Source organism: Rhinoderma darwinii, chromosome 1 (genome assembly GCF_050947455.1).
Source record: "Rhinoderma darwinii isolate aRhiDar2 chromosome 1, aRhiDar2.hap1, whole genome shotgun sequence".
Classification (NCBI taxonomy): Eukaryota; Metazoa; Chordata; class Amphibia; order Anura; family Rhinodermatidae; genus Rhinoderma; species Rhinoderma darwinii.
The window spans coordinates 14,626,162-14,653,129 of record NC_134687.1 but is presented as its reverse complement, the minus strand read 5'-3'; positions in this window follow the sequence as shown (position 1 = coordinate 14,653,129).

Genomic DNA, 26,968 nt, shown 5'->3' with positions numbered 1-26,968 from the left:
TAGATAGATAGATATGAGATAGATAGATAGATAGATAGATAGATAGATAGATAGATAGATAGATAGATAGATAGATAGATAGATAGATATGAGATAGATAGATAGATAGATAGATAGATAGATAGATAGATAGATAGATAGATAGATAGATAGATAGATAGATAGATAGATAGATATGAGATAGATAGATAGATAGATAGATAGATAGATAGATAGATAGATAGATAGATAGATAGATAGATAGATATGAGATAGATAGATATATAGATAGATAGATAGATAGATAGATAGATAGATAAATAGATAGATAGATAGATAGATAGATAGATAGATAGATAGATAGATAGATAGATAGATAGATAGATAAATAGATAGATGATAGATAGATAGATAGATAGATAGATAGATAGATAGATAGATAGATAGATAGATAGATAGATAGATAGATAGATAGATAGATAGATAGATAGATATGAGATAGATAGATAGATAGATAGATAGATAGAGATAGATCTGTCTCTCTAGCTAAAGAAATAGAGAGATATGAGATCCAGAGTATTTTGATTCATGAATATAATAGCTGTAGTGGATTAGGGGTGACTCTTAGGCTGGATTCACACGAGCATGTTCAGTCGGTATTGGGCGGAACATATTTCGGCTACAAGTCCCGGACCGAACACAGTGCAGGGAGCCGGGCTCCTAGCATCATAGTTATGTACGACGCTAGGAGTCCCTCGCTGCAGGACAACTGTCCCGTACTGTAATCTTGTTTTCAGTACGGGACAGCAGTTCCACGGAGAGGCAGGGACTCCTAGCGCCGTACATAAGTATGATGCTAGGAGGCCGGCTCCCTGCAGTGTGTTCAGTCCGGTACTTGCAGCCGAAATATGTTACGTCCAATACGGACCGCACATGCTCGTGTGAACCCAGTCTTACTCTACAGAATAATGCGGATTTATATGCCACTCAGGATCTTTGGAAAGCTGGATGACAACCAGTATGCTATTGTTTTGCCCTCTTTAAAGGTTATTTTTAGTGCTGTCAGGGAGGTAGAAGTTAGAAAAAAAAAATAACAAATAGAAAAATTACAGTCTTTAGAAAAAAAACTTTCACGAAGAACTCTAAAAAGACGCGCTTTGTCAGGAATAGTCTTTATTTTTATTTCTTTGCTGCCTATTTGTCTCTCTTAAAAAATGAACAGAGCGGGTACTAAAAAATTCAGCTATCAAAGGAGAACAAGCCCGGCGAATAGTAAGTGAATGACTACATTGATTTTACAATAAAAAGAGAAATTTGCATTCCCATTTATATGATGGTTGATATGAAATACGGCTGAACTGTTCTCCTGATAAAAATCCTGCAACAGCGGAGAGAGAAAATAAGATTCAATGGAAATGAGATCCCATCTGTACTGGGGCTGCGCTAAAATGATTAAGTTGTCAAAAACTGTCAAAATCAGATTTTCAGGCCTTGTGGTTGTCAGTGGACTCAATTGGGGAAAAGAAAGAAAGAAGGAAAGACGATAAGAAGGAAAGAAAGAAAGAAAGAAAGAAAGAAAGAAAGAAAGAAAGAAAGAAAGAAAGAAAGAAAGAAAGAAAGAGTGAGAGAGAGAGAGAGAGTGAGAAAGAAAGAAAGAAAGAAAGAGAGAGAGACAAGAAAGAAAAAAAGAAAGAAGGAAAGAAGAAAGGAAAGAAAGAAGAGAAGAAAGAGAAAGAAAGAAAGAAAGAAAGAAGAAAGGAAAGAAAGAAGAGAAGAAAGAGAAAGAGACGAGAAAGAAAAAAAGAAAGAAATAATTAAGGAAAGAAAAAAGAAAGAAAGAAAGAAAGAAAGAAGAGAAGAAAGAGAGAGAGAGACGAGAAAGAAAAAAAGAGAAAGAAAGAATTAAGAAAGGAAAGAAAGAAGAGAAGAAACAGAAAGAAACAAAGAAAAAAAAGAAAGAAAGAAAAAAGAAAGAAAGAAAGAAGAAAGGAAAGAAAGAAGAGAAGAAAGAGAGAGAGAGAGACGAGAAAGAAAAAAAAGAAAGAAAGAATTAAGAAAGGAAAGAAAGAATAGAAGAAACTGAAAGAAAGAAAGGAAAGAAAGAAAGAAGAGAAGAAAGAAAGAAAAATAAAGAAGGAGAAAAAGAAAGAAAGAAAGAAAGAAAGAAAATAAGAAATAAAGAGAGATAGACAAGAAAGAAAAAAAAAGAAATAAAGAAATGTAGTGACATATTTTGCTCCATCAGCAGTGAATCTTTCTTCATGTTCTTCTTCTCCGCTGATTTTACTCCACAGTTGTAACTTGTGTAACTATTTGACCTCCTCAATTTACAGAAACAATATTCACAATGATGGGAAAGCTTCATCCCGACCATTTCCAACGTCTTGAGCGAAGCCCCTTAGCAACCAGAATCCTCATGGGTAAAAAGCACGAGTATGGCATCACTTATCATAAAGCCAGGGCTCGTTATATGAGGTGGCAAACTGGGTGATTGCCCAGCGCCCTCATTTTCTCAGGGGCATCTGAGGTCTACTCTAGATTAAAATCCACATCAAAACACCCTGTAATATTTGGTGGTGGTGGTAATATTGGGAAATGGAATTGCAGTATTATGTAGAAATTTGAGGTAGGCTCTTTAAGGAAGTATTATTTTAAAACTACCTATAATTTGGCCACCATATGGCAGTATTATGTGGGCACTGTATGGGAGTATCATTTAGGTATTGCAGGGCAGTATAATATGTTATTACATTTGTTTTACCCTTTATCTACTAGATTTTGACCACAATTTCAACCCTTTTTGTCACTTTTTGGGTATATCACAATGGTTAAGAAAATTTTCATTTTTCAAAAATTTTGTAGGAACTTATTTTTATGCATCTAGCCACATTAGAAGAGCACTGGAGCTGCTAGAATGATGGAAACCCCCAGAAATGACCCCATGTTGGAAACTACACCCCTCAAAGAATTTATTTAGGGGTGTGATCACTTTTTTAACACCATAGTTTTTTGAAGAATCTTGTGGAAGTCTGGCGAGAAAAATAACATTTACATTTTTTTCACAAATGCTTCATTTATAGGACAGATTTTTCAGACACTGATCATGCAAGTGAAGGAAAGCACCTCAATATTTATCATGCTTTTTCTTCTGAGTTTAGAAATACCCCAAAATTGGCCCTAATCTGCTGTTGCTGGACATATGGCAGGGCCAGAAAGTATTGGAACACCACAAGGATTCTGAGGCCTTATTTTACTTGGATGATTTTTGGGCACATGTCATGTTTGCATAGGCCTAAAAAATTGTGCAGGTACTACACCATATTACAAATCCTATGTATTCATTTAGGGGTATGCTGCCCTGAACCGATCATGTGCAGAGGTAGAACTTTCTCCTGCTTCTGCCTCATTACCAAAGGGAAGGGTTTTGATCACCTTCTCCTGGTATACCAGGTATGCCCCCTCATGACCAGAACTCCTGTAGAGGACAAATAAGTACAATTTGGATGAAGTACAACGCCAGTTTTTTGTACCAAATTTTTGATTTCCGCATGGCACTGAAGAGCATCTCTTCAGATAGATCCATACCCCCATAAATGTATTATACGCCTGGACTTGATGCAGGCAGGCTGTGACACGGTGGTGGATGTTGCACAACCCACAGGGACAAGGGAGCAGGTGGCGTCATGGCTTGACGTCATCATCAGGACATGCTTCTTGCCCCTGGATTTTAAAAATATGACCCCTGCGCTGCTCTCCCCAAGCTGCAGGGTTTGGCTTAGAAGGGTATTTGGGATCTGACTTTGGTTTTTGCGGACCGTCCCACACGCCACTGTTTTTTGATTGAAGTGGTACCCCTGATTAAACAGTGGGTGCAGGAGGTCCCACACAATCTTCCCAGTTGTGGTCAGGACGGAGGTCTGGGGGTTCAATGGGACTGTCCCTTCCCTCATAAATTTTAAAAGTATTCTGCTAGCCGGGCCCGGACTTGCACAATTTATAAATTTTACCTGGCACGCTTGTTAGGCAAATACTGCCTGAATTTCATGCGTCCCTTGAAATGCACCAGGGATTCGTCAATGGCAATTCTTCTTCTAGAGTTATATGAAAAGTAAAATTGGGATCATCCTGGGGGGCACTGGGAATTATCATTGTAGTTGAGGAATTTTTGAATTGCCTCAAAACAAGCCCTGGGCATTGTGGTGCGGTATAAGGGGAAGTGGTAAAGAATATCAATGGACCAATAGGCCCTCGCCGATGGCTTCTTAGTTAGGCCCATATTGAGGACCAATCCCCAGTATTGCAGTATTTCTTCTTTGTTGGTGGGACGCCACCTGTATTGCCTGGCATAAAAAGAATTGGTGTTCGTAGCAATAACTTGTTGAGCGCAATGATATGTCTGCTCAACAAGTTTTTCAACAAGGCTGGCAGAAAAGAAGAGCTGGAAAAATTATATTTCTGACAGCGCTGCTGTGATGACAGGGATAGGGAAACAGACAAGTGAGCCCTAATCTATCCGCCACTCAGTCCCTGCCTACTTGCAACGACCCGGCCTAGGCGACGGGTACAACTGGGCGACGGTCCCCACACTCAGTAAGTGCACGACAGACAACCAGACAAGGAAACACAGAACAAAGGGAAATGGGGCAGTTGCCCACGGCAACACCGTGAGCAACAAGAGTAGTAAACGAGTCGAGTCAAACCAGGAGAGTACGAGGTGCCAAACGCAGAGCAGGAGAGTAGTGAACAAGCCGAGTCAAACCAGGAGTGTACGAGGTACCAAACGCAGAGCAGAAGAGTAGTCAGTAAGCCAGGGTCAATATGAAGCAGGGACAAGTAGTTCAAGAAGCTGCAGCAGGGCCAGGAAACCAACAGAGAAGAATCACAAGCAAGGAGGAACAGGAAAGGCAGGTATAAATAGACAGAGGGCGGGAGCTAGCACTGTCTGGCCAGGCTGTGATAGGCTCTCCCACTCCTAAGCCTGCCATCCTGAGTGGTGGAAGATGGAGTCAGTCTCACAGACATAGAAGCAGGTGCAGACTGATTACCTATGGGCGTGGATACAGAAGCTGTGCCTGGCAGATCCTTAACACCTGCTGTCTGTACTTGGACCACTGCAGCAGCAGTAAAGTATTTTTGTTGGGGGGGTCTAGGAGGTTGGGGGCAACCAATTAGGTTCAGGTGCAGGTGTAACCTGAATGCCAACCCTCCTGCGACTGCGAGGAGGTTCCTCTGTGTCAGTTGACGAGGACAGAACAAAAGTGGATCCTACATCATTCGCACTCTCTGTGCCTCTTCTGCAGTATATGATATGCCAGAGCTTTCCGTCAGGGGAACCTATGAACGGAAACCAAACTGAAACAAATGGAATTTGCGTCACTTTTGATTTTAACGGTGACGGATCCATTGCAAATTATTTCTGTTTGTCACCGTTGCGCAAGGGCATATTCACATGTGGCAGAATTGCTGTGGAATTCCGCTGTGGACAGTCCACAGTGGAATTCTGCAGCGGCCGTTTTTTAAATTTGTTTCTACACATTTTTAGGAAAGTTAGTTCAGACGTTGCTGCAAATAACTGTGCGGAATTTAGGCTGCAGTGCAGAATTTTCCCTCCGGCTCTGATCTCTACAACTTTCATACACCAATAAAGGAGATCGGAGCCTGTTATAAAGTTTCAGTGTACAACTGAGCTCTGATTGTTTAGTCTATACAGACTAACCAATCGGAGCGATCTCCGACAAGGGACCGCTTTGATAGGTCCCTTGTACTCTGCCTGGAGACAAGGGAAGACGCTCTGTGCAGGTAACCACCAATGTGGTATAGCGCCTCGCGGTGGTTAACTTTTAAAGTGCAGACGTAACTGCACGTCTAGGTGCACAACGTTACTGCTCACCTGGACGTGCAGTTACGTCAAGGTGAGGGAAGGGGTTAATGGCTTTTCAATGGCTTCTGTTGTGTGATATCACACTGCAGCAAGTTATCAAAGTCAAGATAAACCTGGCTACATCTGTAGATGTAGCAGACGTATTCAGCTCTGATACATCTATTACTTTTTATAGTATCTACCTGATTTGAGTGTCAGTTGCAGAGTTGAGCTTACAACCATTTAGCTCGAAACCAAACCGAGAATCTTTTTTTATATGAGTTGCAAGAACTCCCGGCCTTCTCTACACATCTAAGAAATAATTTACAGTGTAGGCACAAGATGTTCAGATCCTAAGGAAGAATTTATTAATAAATAATCACCTAGCAGCTAACCAGACGTAAATCCTAACCTCTCGGTATATCTCGCATGTCATGTTCTCTGATAACCGCACTGGTATTTCCCTTAAGAAGTTAACCTTATCTTTCCCAGGAGTCCCAACAGATTGTGCTCTACCAAATATATAGAAAGGAAGGAGGGGGGAGGGAACATAGAGAAGAAGCTTCATATGCAGATAGCATATCCAGGAAGACAAATCATGTACAAATGACCATAATCATACAAATGTATAAAGAACGGCATCATGTTTATTTAGATAAGACATATTCTATTGTATTAGTCACCCAGGTTGTATGAAGTCAACATCCACCAGGTTCTACCTCTCCCTCAGCCTGATATATGGTCCAGAGTAGAGATGAGCCAATACTATGCCAAGATCGAAGATCATAGTAAAAAGAGGGCAATCACAAGAGCTGGATAAAAAAAAAGCAGTGCCGGTTTTGCTTTTTCGGGAAATTTGTAGTGCGAAACAGCCAATTAGTAGTCACCAGGGGCGTAACTAGGAAACACTGGGTCCCATAGAAAACTTTTGACTGGGCTCCCCTCCCCTGGGTGCCACACACAGCCCACCCTTGTAGATAGTGCCCCCCTGTATAGTGCCCTACAGCCCCCTCCTGTAGATTGTGCCATACAGCACCCCCGTATACAGTGCGATACAGCCCCCCCCTGTAGACAGTGCTATACAGCCCCCCTGTAGACAGTGCTATACAGCTCCCCCTGTAGACAGTGCTATACAGCCCCCCTGTAGACATTGCTATACAGCTCCCACTGCAGACAATACAATACAGCCCCCCCTGTAGACAGTGCTATACAGCCCACCCTGTAGACAGGGCTATACAGCTCCTCCTGTAGACAGTGCTATACAGCCCCCCTGTAGACATTGCTATATAGCCCCCGCTGCAGACAATACAATACAGCCCCCCCCTGTAGACAGTGCTATACAGCCCACCCTGTAGACAGTGCTATACAGCCCACCCTGTAGACAGTGCTATACAGCCCCCCTGTAGACAGTGCTATACAGCCCCCCTGTAGACAGTGCTATACAGCTCCCCCTGTAGACAGTGCTATACAGCCCCCCTGTAGACATTGCTATACAGCCCCCACTGCAGACAATACAATATAGCACCCCCTGTAGACAGGGCTATACAGTCCCCCCATACAGTGCTATACAGCCCCCCCCCCCCCCATGTAGACAGGGCTATACGGTCTCCACATACAGTGCTATTCAGCCCCCCTGTAGACAGTGCTATACAGCACCCCCTGTAAACAGTGCTATACAGCCCCCTTGTAGAGAGTGCTATGTGCTATACTTTCAAGTATCATAAAGAGGGACAACCGCTGAGTCACGGAAATTGTTTTCTTTTAAGCCACTCCTCTAATCCCACCCAATCCCCGCCAATATACTCCCAGTTTAGCCCACACAAAATCATGCTCCCATAGTGCCTCCTACACAGTGTAATACCAAATAGCTGCCACCGCACAGTATAATGACATCTAGCTGCCACCATGCCGTATAATACCCTCATAGCCACCATACAGTATACAGACCCCGTAGATGCAGAATAAAACCAACACAGATGCCCCATACAGTATAATGCCCACACAGATGCCCCCAAAAAGTAGAATGCCCACACAGATGCCCCCAACAAGTATAATGCCAACACAGATGCCCCCATGCTGTATAATGCCCAAACAAATTACCCCATACAGTATAATGCCCCATGGCTTCTCCCATGCAGCATAATTCGCCCATAGCTGCCCCATACAGTATAATGCCCCCACAGCTGCCCAATACAGTATAATACCCCATAGCTACACCATACAGCTTAATGCCCCAAAGCTGCCCCATATGCTGCTCCATAATGTATAATGCCCCCTATCTGCCCTTATACAGTATAATGCCCCCTTAGCTGCCCCTAGTGCCAGTGCCCTTGTAGATAGTGATATAGTGCCCATGTAGATAGTGCCCCTATATAGTGCCACAGTGTCCATGTAGATAGTGCCACATCCCCCTTGAAGATCGCACCCCCCCTGTAGATAGCGCCATTGGGACTAGGAGCGGAATTCCCAGCCAGAGCATAGGCCGAGGATTAAGCCCCTAGAGGGAAGCTCTGATGTCACTGTCCATATATGGTCAGTGACATCAGTGGCTACTCCTGGAGCGGAATCCTGTTGCCGAATCTGGTGGGGGTTTCCGCTCCAAGACGAGCCCCTGACGTCAATGTCCATATATGGACAGTGACCTCAGGGGTTTCCTCTTGGAGCGGAATCCCCGACCAGATCATCGGCAACGGGGATTCTGCTCAAGGAGTAGCCACTGACGTCCATATATGGACAGTGACATCAGAGCTTCCCCGAGCACGGCGCTTAAAGTAGCGCTGTGTCTGGGGAGTCCTCAGCGAGTGGAGGAGCTCCCTCTGCTCCTCCGCTCCGAACTAATTCTGAAGCAGGGAACTGATGGTTCCCTGCTTCAGAATTTGGTTCAACGGTATCTGCGTCTGAAGGATACTATTGAGTGTAGCTTCGCTACCGCTGTAGCGGCCATAGCGACTGCTAGCGGAGCCTCCGGGCAGCACGGGCCTACTCATGCCACGGGCACCGTAGCTGCCGCTATGGATGCTACAGCGGTAGTCATCGTCTCATGTATCATCAATCAAGTTATGGACGACACTGGAGAAATACACTGTATAAAGTGATGCAGCATGCTTCTGACCTCATTCACAATCTGGAGGGTGACAAACATAGCTCTATATGTCAGACTGTCAGTGTCATGTGAGAGCTACTAGTTCCAGCAGGCAGCCAGTCAGCTGAAAGAGGTGTGGTGGTTCCTCTTACATACAAAGCAATATAATAATAGTTATATTCTTGTATTTAGGGGGCAGTATTATAATAGTTATATTCTTGTACATAGGGGGCAGTATTATAGTAGTTATATTCTTGTACATAGGGGGGCAGTATTACAGTAGTTATATTCTTGTATATAGGGGCCAGCATTATAGTAGTTATATGCTTGTATATAGGGGGGCAGTATTATAGTAGTTATATTCTAGTAGTTATATTCTTGCATATAGAGGCAGTATTATAGTAGTCATATTCTTGTATATAGGGGCAGTATTATAGTAGTTATATTCTTGTATATAGGAGGCAGTATTATAGTAGTTATATTCTTGTATATAGGAACAGTATTATAGTAGTTATATTCTTGTATATAGGGGCAGTATAAGAGTAGTTATATTCTTGTATATAGGGTCAATATTATAGTAGTTATATTCTTGTATATAGGGGCAGTATTAGAGTAGTTATATTCTTGTATATAGGGGCAGAAATTATAGTAGTTATATTCTTGTATATAGGAGGCAGTATTATAGTAGTTATATTCTTGTTTATAGTGGCAGTATTATAGTAGTTATATTCTTATATATATAGGGGGCATTATTATAGTAGTTATATTATTGTGTATAGGGGGCAGTATTATAGTAGTTATATTCGTATATATAGGGAGCAGTATTATAGTAGTTATATTCTTGTATATAGGGACAGTATTATAGAGGTTATATTCTTATATATATATATATATATATATATATATATATATATATATATATATATATATATATATATATATAGGGGGCAGTATTATAGTAGTTATATTCTTGTATATAGGAACAGTATTATAGTAGTTATATTCTTGTATATAGGGGCAGTATAAGAGTAGTTATATTCTTGTATATAGGGGCAGTATTATAGTAGTTATATTCTTGTATATAGGGGCAGCATTAGAGTAGTTATATTCTTGTATATAGGGGCAGTATTATAGTAGTTATATTCTTGTATATAGGAGGCAGTATTATAGTAGTTATATTCTTGTATATAGGGGCAGTATTATAGTAGTTATATTCTTGTATATAGGAGGCAGTATAAGAGTAGTTATATTCTTGTATATAGGGGCAGTATTATAGTAGTTATATTCTTGTATATAGGAGGCAGTATTATAGTAGTTATATTCTTGTATATAGGGGCAGTATTATAGTAGTTATATTCTTGTATATAGGGGCAGTATTATAGTAGTTATATTCTTGTATATAGGGGCAGTATTATAGTAGTTATATTCTTGTTTATAGTGGCAGTATTATAGTAGTTATATTCTTATATATAGGGGGCATTATTATAGTAGTTATATTATTGTGTATAGGGGGCAGTATTATAGTAGTTATATTCTTATATATATAGGGAGCAGTATTATAGTAGTTATATTCTTGTATATAGGGGGGCAGTATTATAGTAGTTATATTCTTGTATATAGGGGCCAGCATTATAGTAGTTATATGCTTGTATATAGGGGGGCAGTATTCTAGTAGTTATATTCTAGTAGTTATATTCTTGCATATAGAGGCAGTATTATAGTAGTTATATTCTTGTATATAGGGGCAGTATTATAGTAGTTATATTCTTGTATATAGGGGCAGCATTAGAGTAGTTATATTCTTGTATATAGGGGCAGTATTATAGTAGTTATATTCTTGTATATAGGAGGCAGTATTATAGTAGTTATATTCTTGTATATAGGGGCAGTATTATAGTAGTTATATTCTTGTATATAGGAGGCAGTATAAGAGTAGTTATATTCTTGTATATAGGGGCAGTATTATAGTAGTTATATTCTTGTATATAGGAGGCAGTATTATAGTAGTTATATTCTTGTATATAGGGGCAGTATTATAGTAGTTATATTCTTGTATATAGGGGCAGTATTATAGTAGTTATATTCTTGTATATAGGGGCAGTATTATAGTAGTTATATTCTTGTATATAGGGGCAGTATTATAGTAGTTATATTCTTGTATATAGGAGGCAGTATTATAGTAGTTATATTCTTGTATATAGGGGCAGAAATTATAGTAGTTATATTCTTGTATATAGGAGGCAGTATTATAGTAGTTATATTCTTGTATATAGGGGCAGTATTATAGTAGTTATATTCTTGTATATAGGGGCAGTATTATAGTAGTTATATTCTTGTATATAGGGGCAGAAATTATAGTAGTTATATTCTTGTATATAGGAGGCAGTATTATAGTAGTTATATTCTTGTATATAGGGGCAGTATTATAGTAGTTATATTCTTGTATATAGGGGCAGTATTATAGTAGTTATATTCTTGTATATAGGAGGCAGTATTATAGTAGTTATATTCTTGTATATAGGGGCAGTATTATAGTAGTTATATTCTTGTATATAGGAGGCAGTATAAGAGTAGTTATATTCTTGTATAAAGGGGCAGTATTATAGTAGTTATATTCTTGTATATAGGAGGCAGTATTATAGTAGTTATATTCTTGTATATAGGGGCAGTATTATAGTAGTTATATTCTTGTATATAGGGGCAGTATTATAGTAGTTATATTCTTGTATATAGGGGCAGTATTATAGTAGTTATATTCTTGTATATAGGGGCAGTATTATAGTAGTTATATTCTTGTATATAGGAGGCAGTATTATAGTAGTTATATTCTTGTATATAGGGGCAGAAATTATAGTAGTTATATTCTTGTATATAGGAGGCAGTATTATAGTAGTTATATTCTTGTATATAGGGGCAGTATTATAGTAGTTATATTCTTGTATATAGGGGCAGTATTATAGTAGTTATATTCTTGTATATAGGGGCAGAAATTATAGTAGTTATATTCTTGTATATAGGAGGCAGTATTATAGTAGTTATATTCTTGTATATAGGGGCAGTATTATAGTAGTTATATTCTTGTATATAGAGGCAGTATTATAGTAGTTATATTCTTGTATATAGGAGGCAGTATTATAGTAGTTATATTCTTGTATATAGGGGCAGTATTATAGTAGTTATATTCTTGTATATAGGAGGCAGTATAAGAGTAGTTATATTCTTGTATAAAGGGGCAGTATTATAGTAGTTATATTCTTGTATATAGGAGGCAGTATTATAGTAGTTATATTCTTGTATATAGGGGCAGTATTATAGTAGTTATAGTCTTGTATATAGGGGCAGTATTATAGTAGTTATATTCTTGTATATAGGGGCAGTATTAGGGCATGACCACACATGGCGGAATTCCTCCGCAACTGTCCGCATCAATGCCGCACAGAATCTGCGTTGCAGATTCTGCAGCGGATCTGCACAAAATGTGCAGAAAATTGATGCGGACTGGCCGCTGCGGACTGCAGGAAAAGTGCTTCTCTTCTCCCTATTCAGTGCAGGATAGAGAGAAGGGACAGCACTTTCCCTAGTGAAAGTCAAAGAAATTCATACTTACCGCCCGTTGTCTTGGTGACGCGTCCCTCTTTCGGCATCCGGCCCGACCTCCCTGGATGACGCTCCAGTCCATGTGACCGCTGCAGCCTGTGCTTGGCCTGTGATTGGCTGCAGCCGTCACTTACACTGAAACGTCATCCTGGGAGGCCGGACTGGAGACAGACGCAGGGAGTTCTCGGTAAGTATGAACTTATATTTTTTTTTACAGATACATGTATATTGAGATCGGTAGTCACTGTCCTGGGTGCAGAAACAGTTACTGCCGATCGCGTAACTCTTTCAGCACCCTGGACAGTGACTATTTACAGACGTCTCCTAGCAACGCTCCCGTCATTACGGGAGCCCCATTGACTTCCTCAGTCTGGCTGTAGACCTAGAAATACATAGGTCCAGCCAGAATGAAGAAATGTCATGGTAGTAAAAACAATACGCTCCGCAGCACACATAAGATCTGCGGACTTCATTGCGGAATTTTGACTCTCCATTGAAGTCAATGGAGAAATTCCGCCATGAGTCCGCAACCAGTCCGCCACTGCTCCGCAACAGACAGAGCATGCTGCGGACACCAAATTCCGCTCCGCAGCCTATGCTCCGCAGCGGAATTGTACGCATCGTGTAAACGAACACTGCTAAATTAAAGTGAAAGTCAATGGAGAAACGGCTCCGCTGCGGATTAACGCTGCGGAGTGTCCGCAGCGGAATTTAAGTGAAATTCCGCTATGTGTGAACCCGCCCTTATAGTAGTTATATTCTTGTATATAGGGGCAGTATTATAGTAGTTATATTCTTGTATATAGGAGGCAGTATTATAGTAGTTATATTCTTGTATATAGGGGCAGAAATTATAGTAGTTATATTCTTGTATATAGGAGGCAGTATTATAGTAGTTATATTCTTGTATATAGGGGCAGTATTATAGTAGTTATATTCTTGTATATAGGAGGCAGTATTATAGTAGTTATATTCTTGTATATAGGGGCAGTATTATAGTAGTTATATTCTTGTATATAGGGGCAGTATTATAGTAGTTATATTCTTGTATATAGGGGCAGTATTATAGTAGTTATATTCTTGTATATAGGAGGCAGTATTATAGTAGTTATATTCTTGTTTATAGTGGCAGTATTATAGTAGTTATATTCTTATATATAGGGGGCATTATTATAGTAGTTATATTATTGTGTATAGGGGGCAGTATTATAGTAGTTATATTCTTATATATATAGGGAGCAGTATTATAGTAGTTATATTCTTGTATATAGGGGGGCAGTATTATAGTAGTTATATTCTTGTATATAGGGGCCAGCATTATAGTAGTTATATGCTTGTATATAGGGGGGCAGTATTATAGTAGTTATATTCTAGTAGTTATATTCTTGCATATAGAGGCAGTATTATAGTAGTTATATTCTTGTATATAGGAACAGTATTATAGTAGTTATATTCTTGTATATAGGGGCAGTATAAGAGTAGTTATATTCTTGTATATAGGGGCAATATTATAGTAGTTATATTCTTGTATATAGGGGCAGTATTAGAGTAGTTATATTCTTGTATATAGGGGCAGAAATTATAGTAGTTATATTCTTGTATATAGGAGGCAGTATTATAGTAGTTATATTCTTGTATATAGGGGCAGTATTATAGTAGTTATATTCTTGTATATAGGAGGCAGTATTATAGTAGTTATATTCTTGTATATAGGGGCAGTATTATAGTAGTTATATTCTTGTATATAGGGGCAGTATTATAGTAGTTATATTCTTGTATATAGGGGCAGTATTATAGTAGTTATATTCTTGTATATAGGAGGCAGTATTATAGTAGTTATATTCTTGTTTATAGTGGCAGTATTATAGTAGTTATATTCTTATATATAGGGGGCATTATTATAGTAGTTATATTATTGTGAATAGGGGGCAGTATTATAGTAGTTATATTCTTATATATATATATATATATATATAGGGAGCAGTATTATAGTAGTTATATTCTTGTATATAGGGGCAGTATTATAGAAGTTGTATTCTTTTATATATATTTATATATATATATATATATATATATATATATGGGGCAGTATTATAGTAGTTATATTCTTGTATATAGGGGGCAGTATTATAGTAGTTATATTCCTGTATATAGGGGGCAGTATTATACTAGTTATATTCTTGTATATAGGGAGCAGTATTATAGTAGTTATATTCTTGTATATAGGAGCAGTATTATAGTAGTTATATTCTTGTATATAGGGAGCAGTATTATAGTAGTTATATTCTTGTACATAGGGGGCAATATTATAGTATTTATATGCTTGTATATAGGGGGCAGTATTATAATAGTTATATTCTTGCACATAGGAGCAGTATTATAGCATTTATATTCTTGTATATAGGGGCAGTATAATAGTAGTTATATTTCTTTACATAGGTGCAGTATTATAGTAGTTTATATATACTTGTACATAGGGGGCAATATTATATTAGTTATATTCTTCTATATAGGGAGCAGTATTATAGTAGTTTTATTCTTGTATATAGGGAGCAGTAATATAGTTGTTATATTGTTGTATATAGAAGCAGTATTATAGTAGTTATATTCCTGTACATAGGGGGCATCATTATAGTAGTTATATTATTGTGTATAGGGGGCAATATTATAGTAGTTATTTTCTTGAATATAGGGAGCAGTATTATAGTAGTTATATTCTTGTATATAGGAGGCAGTATTATAGTAGTTACATTCTTGTATATAGGGGGCAGTATTATAGTAGTTATATTCTTGTATATAGGGAGCAGTATTATAGTAGTTATATTCTTGTACATAGGGGGCAGTATTATAGTAGTTATATTCTTGTACATAGGGGCAGAATTATCATAATTCAATTCTTGTGCATAGGGGGCAGTATTATATTAGTTATATTCTTCTATATCGGGAGCAGTATTATAGTAGTTATAGTCATACATAGGGGGAAGTATTATAGAAGTTATATTCCTGTACATAGGGGGCATTAATATAGTAGTTATATTCTTATACATAGGGGGCAGTATTATAGAAGTTATATTCCTGTACATAGGGGGTAGTAATATAGTAGTTATACTCTTATACATAGGGGGCAGTATTTTAGTACAGTATGATAGTAGTTATATTCTTTTTTAACTCAACCGTACAAATGTAATTCTATGTTTAAAATTATTTATATTGCGTGAAATATCTTTTTATGTTTGCCTCTTTGTCTGACAAGGGCCCCTGTAGGATTAAATATTGTAATCCTCCTTTTTTTGGGGCCTTTATTTACCAGCATAGTAGCAAACTGACCAGTTGGCCCATGGCCAGAATGGGCCCAGAGCCTCTTGATCTGTTAGGTCCCTTTTGAAATTTTGTGACCTGAAAAAGCGAATGCAAGTGATAATTGCTGCTCAAGCGCCATGTATTAACTTAAATACAATGTATAATGTTAGTGTGGCTGGTAAGGAGCCCATTGCCGTTAATAAATTCTTAAGAAAGTTTTGCTATAGGTGAACGTTTAATCTGAATTCAGCACAAGCTTCTCAAATTATTTCTGGACTACTTTAATAATTCACGGTGATGATCACAATCATATTTGATAGTAAAGCAGTAAACTATAAAGCCGGGAGAGAAAAAATAATTCACAGTTTGCTTTGGTTTCCTGGTTTTCTTTGCTTCATGTCAGCACTTCGAGGCTCTAGGCTCTTCCTTATCATTGCACTAAGTGGACTGCACTCACCACACGTCTCATTGCAGTTAGTAGATATCAAAGTCCGATGGCGGCTGTGGAATTGCTATGAGACCCAGTGATTCTTAGTTTAATACATTCAGCATTGCTATAAATAAGCTGAGGCCGATGGGCTAAGCAATTTATTACAAGTCTCCGTAATGCTTAGGAAAACCTCTGGTAAACCGGCCATGAAAGCAATCAGACCATGTGGCGTTCCCGTGATTAGAAAGCTGCAAGAATTGCCTTTAGCAGAGCAACAACTGGCTCCAGATCATCAGTTCATAACCACCCTGGGCCGTGGCATGTATGATTAATCCCTGGGTATGCTTAATTGATTATTGAGCTAAGTGCCCATTATTTTCTTCATCTCGAGAAACGTTCAAGCCACAGTAGAGAGTTCAGGACAAATGATGGGTCAGGTTATCCTTCAATATTGCACTTTATGTGCCAATTTTCCAGGATTTTCTCAGTAGAGATAAATTATAATATATATTTTTTATTCGCCATTATAGAGTAGGGTCCCCAGTCGGAGTGCCCCTCTATTAGCCTGGGTTGCTGAAAAGAGCAGCTACGGTTCTGGAGGATTCGACTTGGTCATGTATTATAATTGGCCATTCATTAGAGTAGGCGCAATCCAACACTACATCATACCGGCAGCAGCTCTGTGATGGGAAAGGTTTGGCTGCCCGCAGTTTCATGTAAATGTGGCCTTTGGGTGAATGGGACTACAACCAAAATCCAGTGAAAGTAGAGTTCCCCTTACAGTCTGAAACAAGTTATGTGTCTAATTTATGCACCTTTTACGAAATATCTAACTGAATTTCGATGGGCTGTGACAAAACAATAGTCCAGACGAGCTTCAGACGACAATGGGAATCTACATGTTGTGGGCAGATTTACTACGTTTTCAACAGTGTAAACTTAGACCAGGCAGTCAGAAGATGCGCCAAATTTATGGTGCATGATAAATTTGGTGCATCTAGATAGACTTGCTAGACACTTTTCTCCTCCTTATACCACCTTCGATGTGGCTTTTTTGCGACAGAATTTTTCGTCAGTTCCTTGGTGCATTATGGTTCATTTTAAGCCACACCCCTTTTGTTTAGCCCCCCCTTTCTTCCATTTTTTTTACGTGTCTAGATAGGTGCAAACATCTGTCCTAAAATGAAATGCACTAAAATGCGCCAAATTGTGGCACATTTTTCTACACATTCTAGACGCAGACACAAGAGTAAGGGCATGCCCACACGTGGCGGATTTCCTCCGCAACTGTCCGCATCAATGCCGCACAGAATCTGCGTTGCAGATTCTGCGGCGGATCTGCCCAAACTGTGCAGTAAATTGATGCGGACTAGCTGCTGCGGACTGCGGTAAAAGTGCTTCCCTTCTCTCTATCAGTGCAGGATAGAGAGAAGGGACAGCACTTTCCCTAGTGAAAGTAAACGAATGTCATACTTACCGGCCGTTGTCTTGGTGACGCGTCCCTCTTTCGGCATCCAGCCCTACCTCCCTGGATGACGCGGCAGTCCATGTGACCGCTGCAGCCTGTGATTGGCTGCAGCCGTCACTTAGACTGAAACGTCATCCTGGGAAGCCGGACTGGAGACAGAAGCAGGGAGTTCTCGGTAAGTATGGACCTCTATTTTTTTTACAGGTTGCTGTATATTGGGATCGGTAGTCACTGTCCAGGGTGCAGAAACAGTTACTGCCGATCGCTTAACTCTTTCAGCACCCTGGCCAGTGACTATTTACTGACGTCTAATAGCAACGCTCCCGTAATTACGGGAGCCCCATTGACTTCCTCAGTCTGGCTGTAGACCTAGAAATACATAGGTCCAGCCAGAATGAAGAAATGTCATGTCAAAAAACATGTACATGACATCTGCGGACTTCATTGCGGAATTTAGAATCTCCATTGAAGTCAATGGAGAACTTCCGCCATGAGTCCGCAACCAGTCCGCCACAACTCCGCAACAGCCATTGCATGCTGCGGACACCAAATTCCGCACCGCAGCCTATGCTCCGCAGCGGAATTTTCCGCATCGTCTAAACGAACTCTACTAAATAGAAGTGGAAGTCAATGGAGAAACGGCTCCGCTGCGGATTAACGCTGCGGAGTGTCCGCAGCGGAATTCAAGAGCAATTCCGCCACGTGTGGCTTTGCCCTAAATCTGCATGTGTTTATCTACTGAGGCCACTAAGATCTCCTCCAGTTCTGCCTTTGCTCTGTAGAAGGCATGTAGCTATCATCTATAGTATGTTATGAGTGTTGTGACTATAAGTTTTGCAACCAGGTCCAAAGTGTAATGAGGTATCTTCTGCAAAAAAAGGGGGGTCCCGGACCTTACTTTCCATTATATCCCCCTCCACCAGACAGGAAAACAATTGAAAATTAGCAGTTTTGAGTTGCTGCATTTTGCATGTGAACGTGAGCTTAAAGTCACTAGTTTAGTAATGCCAACTCTCCTAGATAATCTAATAGGCGCTGTCACACTGATAATACTAGTGAAAATTGTGTCCCGAAACATTTATTATTTTAAAAGTTATGAGCTTTTTTTCTAAATTTGTAAAAGAGCCTATACTAGACAAGTGGGAGGTAACACCACTGATTCTCCTGAGGTGGAGCCTCCTCACAGCCTCTGTTGCTGTCCTATCAGCATGAAGCTGCTTCACACAGTGTGAGAGACTGAGGCTGGAGGGAAGGGGATTTACTTCAAATAACCATAACTTGGGCCGTGGACCACCTAGAACAGTGATTCTGGTGTCATATGAAAGATGAGATTCTAATGCAGGTCTAGCTGTGAAACAACCGGAGATATCGCCAGTTGAAAACACAGTCAGGAATAGAAGCTGTATAATAAATTATCACGCTGTGTTGCTGGGCATGGAAGGAGGAAAAACTGTATGACAATGGGACAGCGTCATACGGAAAATTTTACACCCCCACAGTCAAAAGAAAGAGTCACCTCCCATTTGGCAAGTATAGCCAAATTAGCATATTTAGAAAAATGCTCATAACTTTCCAAATAATAACTTTTTTGAAAAAAAATTAAAAAAATCACACTGTAGTTATCAGCATCATAGCGCCTATTAGATTAGTTAGGAGATAGGGAATTCATAAATTAGTGACAGATCCTTTTTAAAGAGCATCTGACAACTGACAATTGTGAAAATTGTGTCCCAAAACATTCATTATTTTAAAAGTTATGAGCTTTTTTCTAAATATGCAAATGAGGTTAGACAAAGGGGCGGTAACGCTGCTCTTTCTCTGTGAGCGATGATTGTGCTGTCCAATCAGCATCATACAACTCCTCCCATTCCCTGCACAGCGTGATCTTACTTCAATCGCGAGATCACATTGTGTTTACACTTCTGATCGCTACTCCTTGAACAAATTGCCTCCCTGGATGAGACGGTCGATGCGGGGACCATCTTGCTGGATGAGCACTGTGGCGTTGTGTTGAAAGAGCTGGGGCCAGATGTGTAAACACAGTGTGATGTCGCGATTGTAGCTGAGATCACACTGTGCAGGGAAGAGGAGGAGCTGTTGACGCTGATTGGACAGCAACATAAACAAAGCCCACATACAAATAGCAGTACTATAGCCCCTTTGGCTAGTATAGCCCCATTTGCATTTTTGCAAATAAAGTCATAACTTTTAAAATAATAAATGTAATAATAATAATAATAGATTAGTTAGGATATTGGGCATTACAAAACTAGTGACAGATCCTCTTTAAGAGGGGGGCATGGCGGCTGTTATGGGTGGCATTTTGTTTGGCACATGGAGGTTATGACTGCCATGTGGGGCATTGTGGCTGTTATGGAGAGCAATTTGTGGTGGGTATGTGGTGTAAAAGCAAGAAAAACACACATGTGCGGCATATTCTTCAGAGCAGATTCGTCATAGCTGTATGAAGTCTTCATGGCAAATTGGGTTGAATGGAAAAGACGGGGAAGGGGAACGACTGCAATCAATGGGGATGTCCCCTGCGAGTCATTGGATTTAATTTTTTTTTCTTCTGACCTGAAGCTGATCAGTGCTGTATTTATCTGTTGGATATATAGTGTTAATAATTGGTCATGTTTTAGAGGTATTAACAGATCATCAAAAAGAACGGCCTTAACTCCATATAATCATATTCAGGTAAGGTGAGCATTGAAGTCTGCTACATAAAAGAGATCATTTCCCAAAAAAGAACAAAACAATGGAAAGAACCTGTTTCTAAAAGAACATTTTGAACAAAAAAAAATCACACGAGCTGCGGAACAAGTCATCATGAACATCAGCTCCAATCAAAGGCCAAAAATTGTCCAGTGAGATGTTAAACCTCTGAATTCTCCACTTTTACCTGATTGATGTCAATGACAGGTTAAAAATAAAAGTTAAAATCTTCAAGACAAGAATTTCTGGTTACCATAAGATCAAAAAATCGAAAATTAGGTGTTATCCGTCAATATAAATGGCTGCTCTACTTCACCTCAGTAGGGCGCTCTATATCATTGAAGTCCATACCAGCCCCACATAACAATGGCGCACGACCCGCACATATTCTTTATTCATATCACTAGGTACGTCGGTCACGGCTTCTGGTCTCTCCATGAACGTGCTCACAGCAGAAGTGGGAAGTTATGTACAGCATTAAAAACATAATTATGCAAAAATAAGTATTATATATGCTAATTAGTATATATTATGTGCCACTAAGCTATAGGGGGGTAGCGGAGCTGCTAGCAAATTGACTTAATATACATAAACTTTAAAGCCTAAGAGCTTAAAGTGATGAATACTGGCTCTATGGGCAGAAAATCATCTGGGTAATAAGTCCTAATACTCTTTTTTTGCCACTTTTTTTCTTTGCATTGAAGGAAAAAAAACTTGTTTTTAGAGGGAAACTGTCAACAAGCAGGTTTGCTGCTGTTGACTGATCTTTTGTTCTTCACTTTGTATTTCTAATTAGTACTCTGTGTATATTTACTAGCGTACTACTATGAATGTGCTGTGGCTCTCATTGGCTCTAATTAATACACCTATACCCCCCCCCCCCAGCTGAGTAAATGTATAGATGGATGCCCAATGTATGTACCAGGCATTCTTATGGTTCTCAGACTATTTGACTGTTTAAGAATTAATGAGCATCAGATAATCATGTGTTCAGGGTGCATGTTCACACGAGACATAATAATAATAATACTATTAAAAGTCCATACTAAGATCAGACAACAGCAGCTAGCATGCTTGTTGATGGTTTCCAGGTAGCAACAGATATTTTTTTTACACAGCGCAGTTAGAAAATAGATAAAAACTGCAAAAAGCAAGTCATAAAGATATACAATGCTGTACAGATTCCTTCTATTTGTGTAGATTTGTTACACTTTTACATTTTTTATATAACATAAAGACGACCTGATCAACTGGCCATGTGTAAAAAAGTATTTGCCCCCTATACTAGCGAGAGAGAGAAATAGAGAAAGGGAGCGGCAAATTCCACGTGTTACATTTTGCTACAGATTAAAAGCCGCAACATACTTGAAAATTCGCTTTGTTTTTCCGTGTGGATTTTTTTCACTACATGTGGATGGGATTTTCATGTGTATGGGGACTATGGCATTATGGGTATTATGAAGGATGCGTGGTAGAAGTGTCCTGGACTGGACTAGAAGGAGCTTTGATTTTTTTGTTATTATTTTTTTAATTTTATGATTTTTCTTTCCGTTAGAAGGTAGAAAAGTGTTTACTACGGAATTCATTGCTCTTACAAAAAAAATCTGACTCAAAATTTCTACTGGATTTTTGAGCCAAATTTTGAAATGCCAGCGATTTTTTTATGCTTTTTTTTGCCACATTTTTGACATCGTTATTTGATACCTTTTTTTTTTTAAGGCTTTTTGAAATTAATCGAATACAAAAATCGCGCCCAAAAAGAGGCACTTTTTTTTTCTGCTTCCAATTAATTTCAATGTAAGGTCAGAGGCGGAAACCACTCCAAAAAAGAGAATGACGCTTTTTTTTTCTGTGAGCGGTCAAAAGCCACACGGGAAAAAAATGCCTCTGCCTCCCATTGAGATCAATGGAGGGAAATTCGGATTTGCATTTTTTGGTGCGGATTTTGAAACGGTTTCCACGTCAAAAACCGCTGTGTGAACTGACCCTTAAGGTGATTTTACACAGCCAGATTTCCTGTCTGGTGACCAGCGCCGATCAACGATATTAGATGGGGAGATGTGATGCCGACAAGCGACCGCCTGCTTTGCAGCACAAAAATGCGATTAGTCAATCATTGAGCGTTCTTTCACCCGATCATTGATCCGTGTAAAATGTCTAAAGTCTTTAGTATGGAGATAAATTCTCCAATCAATGGGAATAATTAGAAGTTCTCTATAATAATCCCGATGTGTAAAAAATGAGAAACGGGAACGTCCACATCACTGGGAACAGCGTATGTTATATGTTTCCACCAGATGCGACAGACTCCAAATAAAGGACACTCAGAGCCACCAGTGATGGTGCCAGTAGACGGTGGAGGGATGTACATGACACACCGACACCACGTCAACAGCGCTCTGAAACAAAATACGCCCAAATGTGACAACAAAAAGTCCAGCACTAGGAATATTTACGAAATATTTAAAAAAGTGACAGATATTATTATATCACAATGTGATTTAATCAGTCCACCAAAAAATATTTTGAGTCAATGATACAAGGGATCCCCAGCCAGTCTCCCATTCTGGCCTAAGGCCTAATTCACACGAGCGTATCCGATTCACGCACGTGAAAAACATGCGTGAATCAGGTCTGTGTGTGGCGTTATGCATCAGTGTGCTTGGCGTGTGGCATGCGTTATTCACGCACTCACAAAACACATATATTTTTAATATTTTCAACGGAATTGATGCGCAAATCACGCACTGAACATGTATGTTCATCCGTGTTTTCACGCACCTATTGACTTCAATAGGTGAGTAGGTGCGTGATAGCGCACCAATATAGGACATGCAGTGAGTCTCACGCATGTATGAATGGCCCCATTGAAATCAATGGGTCCGAGTGCTGTGTTTCGGACGTGATTAATGCTCGTGTGAATGGGGCCTAAGGAGGAGGCCAAGACCTAATATTAGATATTGACATATAGTATTGTTCCAAAATAATTCAGTGTGTAGTAGACTGTATCGATGACAGGTGAGTTGTCAAATCCTCAGCCACATTTACAGAATGCTAATAATAAGAAAGCATGAAGAATAATAATTAATAATAATATAGAAATATAACAAACTACAAGGCAAAAAAAATAAAAATAGGAGTGTAAGCAGCGCACAACACTGGATCCTGGCAAAGTATACAAAAATCTATCTACAGCAAACAAGAGAGTGGTAACAGCACACTGGGAACACTAATGCCACCTAGCCACTAAATATAAATAAATCTGCATTACTACTAAATCTACTTACAATAGGGAGGTTCTTAGCGCACATTTTGATCAAATTGTGTGAGCCCACCTGCCACGACAAGGCGACCTCTGTGAGGTGGCAACCTACGCCGCACATACACCCAGAACTGGGACTAAACCTACATATTCTTGGGGATGGTATCTATCTATCTATCTATCTATCTATCTATCTATCTATCTATCTATCTATCTATCTATCTATCTATCTATCTATCTATCTATCTATCTATCTATCATCTATCTATCTATCTATCTATCTATCTATCTATCTATCTATCTATCTATCTATCTATCTATCTATCTATCTGTCTGTCTATCTGTCTGTCTGTCTGTCTGTCTGTCTGTCTGTCTGTCTGTCTGTCTGTCTGTCTGTCTATCTATCTATCTATCTATCTATCTATCTATCTATCTATCTATCTATCTATCTATCTATCTATCTATCTATCTATCTATCTATCTGTCTGTCTGTCTGTCTATCTATCTGTCTGTCTGTCTGTCTGTCTGTCTGTCTGTCTGTAGGTCTATCTATCTCATATCTATCTATCTATCTATCTATCTATCTATCTATCTATCTATCTATCTATCTATCTATCTATCTATCTATCTATCTATCTATCTATCTATCTATCTGTCTGTCTGTCTGTCTGTCTGTCTGTCTGTCTGTCTGTCTGTCTGTCTGTCTCTAGCCTTCCATATCTCACTAAAGGCCCATTCACAGAACGCTCGTTCCCGATAATTTCCCTGCAATCACTCGTTCATCGACTGATTGTATCGTTTTAAATGGCCAAAATATTATCGTTGTTGGCAGCACATCTTTCAGTGTAAACAGGGCGATGTGCTACAGATATGATAGAAATGTATGGGGATGAACGATCGGCATAACAATCACTCGTCCCCATTCTAGCTCCTTCTGAAAGGAGCAAACGAGCGCCGATCAACGAGCTGTCTCCTTGATCGACGCTCGTTTATACGGTCCGGTCGGACTGTGTAAGAGGACCTTTACTCTCACAGCGTATAATGCTCACATGAGCAGCGGTGGCCAATGGATGACAGAAGAGGGAATAAAGGAATCAGCGGATCCATAACATAAAAAGCGAAGCGGAGGGCACCAGGTAAGTTAAAGGGGTTGTTCGTCATCCAGAAAATAAAATCAAATACCCAAAACACTTTTAAATAGGTCCCCTTATCGTCATAGATCATTTTCTGAAAAAAATAAAATATTTCAGTGTTACTCACTGACCTTGGCACAAATGCTCATCTATTTCTGGCTCTGAGGCGCTACTTTGTTTAACAGCTCACGCTGAAAAACCACATGTCCCAGCATGCTCTTCTTTCTTCTTTTTACATTATTCACCGCCCACCCCTTGCCTCTCGATGTCACTCTTCCCCATCATTCCATCTCCTAAAATCAAGCAGTCTATGTCTATGGTTAAAGGAGTGCAATAAAAAAGTTCCTGATTTGTCTAAGATCCAACCTGTATCTACATACTGTATATTTTTCCACATAACACTTCATATATTTAGCTAGAGAGGTCAGGATTATGCGCAACAAGTGCAGAAGACGAACACTTAATAGTTACTGTCAGCCGGCATATGCGCTACGATTCTCTCTTGCCGGGACTAAGTAGGGACTGGCTTAAAAGTTATATACGTACACCTTAGAAAGCTATTTTTTTTATAAATACATTAAAAATGTCTATCAGTGTGTTTGGTGAAACTTTCGCATTAGTTTTTATTAAAAATTATTTTAACTTTTTGAGATACAGCTGCTTTGAATCCTGTATACAGAACAGCTGTATCTCGTGCTGAATCCTGTATTTGTCAGGTCAGCGGGACTGACGGGTTCAGTGACAGTGGGTCCTGTGTGTCTCTGGCATGCTGGATCCAGCTGCTACCGATCACCGGGCACGGTCAACTGATGACCTATGGATAGGTCATCAGTATATGAATGGTGGGGGTACGACACCCAGATCACACACCGATCAGCTGCTCTGGCTGCCTCCGGGCACCAGATGTCCATGCTGGAAGCAGATTGTTCCAGTCCATAATAGCAGCAAAGCTGCAGTATTCAAGTGAATAGGAGTTGCAGGTCTGCAGCACAGCTACTTCTGGCTCCATCTATCCTGTGGTTAGGGGATAACTTTTAATCTTGAGACAACCTCTTTAAAGGGATTGTCCACTTTAGGTAATTCCCTTTTGCTGTTCCACTGTTGGATACCAAGCAATCAGTTGCAATCTGTAGGGTAACCCGACATAAAATATTTAATTTCCCTGCAGCGCCACCACAGGTTGGAATTAAGGATTACATGGTGTCCTCCAGAGCAATAGATGCTTTTTTTGATCACTCTCGGCTTTCACTAATAGATTAGGGGAGGCCGGGCCCTGTCGCTATTAACTCAGAATTTCCTAATATTGTATATGAAAACCCCTTGAACTAGTCATAATGACTAAGTTAATGGCATTCCGTCATAATATGATCTACTTCACTATCATGTTTCTGTTTTTAGACACAATGATAAAGTGGAAATAAATAAATAATTATGTTTTCAGAAGCTCAATTTATTATTCTTTTTATTTTGTTTTACCTTTTTTCTTTTAAAATTATTTATAAATGGTTAAAAGAGTTAAAAATAAATAAAACAGAAATTATACCAAATGTAAAAGGTAAGTACAAGTTCGGACAGGTGCATCAATGTAATCCGGTAGACCCAGGCTCCTCCAAAATAATCTACCCCAAAATTCTAGCAGAAGACAACCCCATGCGGAGGTGACTTTGCAGCCGATCACTTGCCACTGGGGTCTTTTTCTTATGGGATGACTCACAAGTAACTTATTTGATCTTATTAATGACGTGTCCTGTGTGTACAATGATAACAGATAACAACAAAGATTAAAATGCAATTATAGGGGGCCTATAGGAGAGTGATCACCAAATTATTTCCTCTGCTGGGTCCATAAAACCACGGTCTGATGCTGGGCCGGTATATTAGGCTTTTTATTTTCCGGCAAATTTCAAGTGTGTTTTTTAGAGACCTGAAAACCCATTTTAAGCATCTCCTAGGGGAAGAATATAACTTGTTATGCCCTTGGGTTTGTTACCTACTAATTTCTGGACCTATGGAGGACCCACGCAGGTCTTAACAAATCTGCACAATCTGTATGTACTCATGGTGCAGATAGTTCAGAATGAACCTGCATTTCCAAGTGAAAATACTACTTGAGAATATAGGGATTTGACCTATTGCAATTAT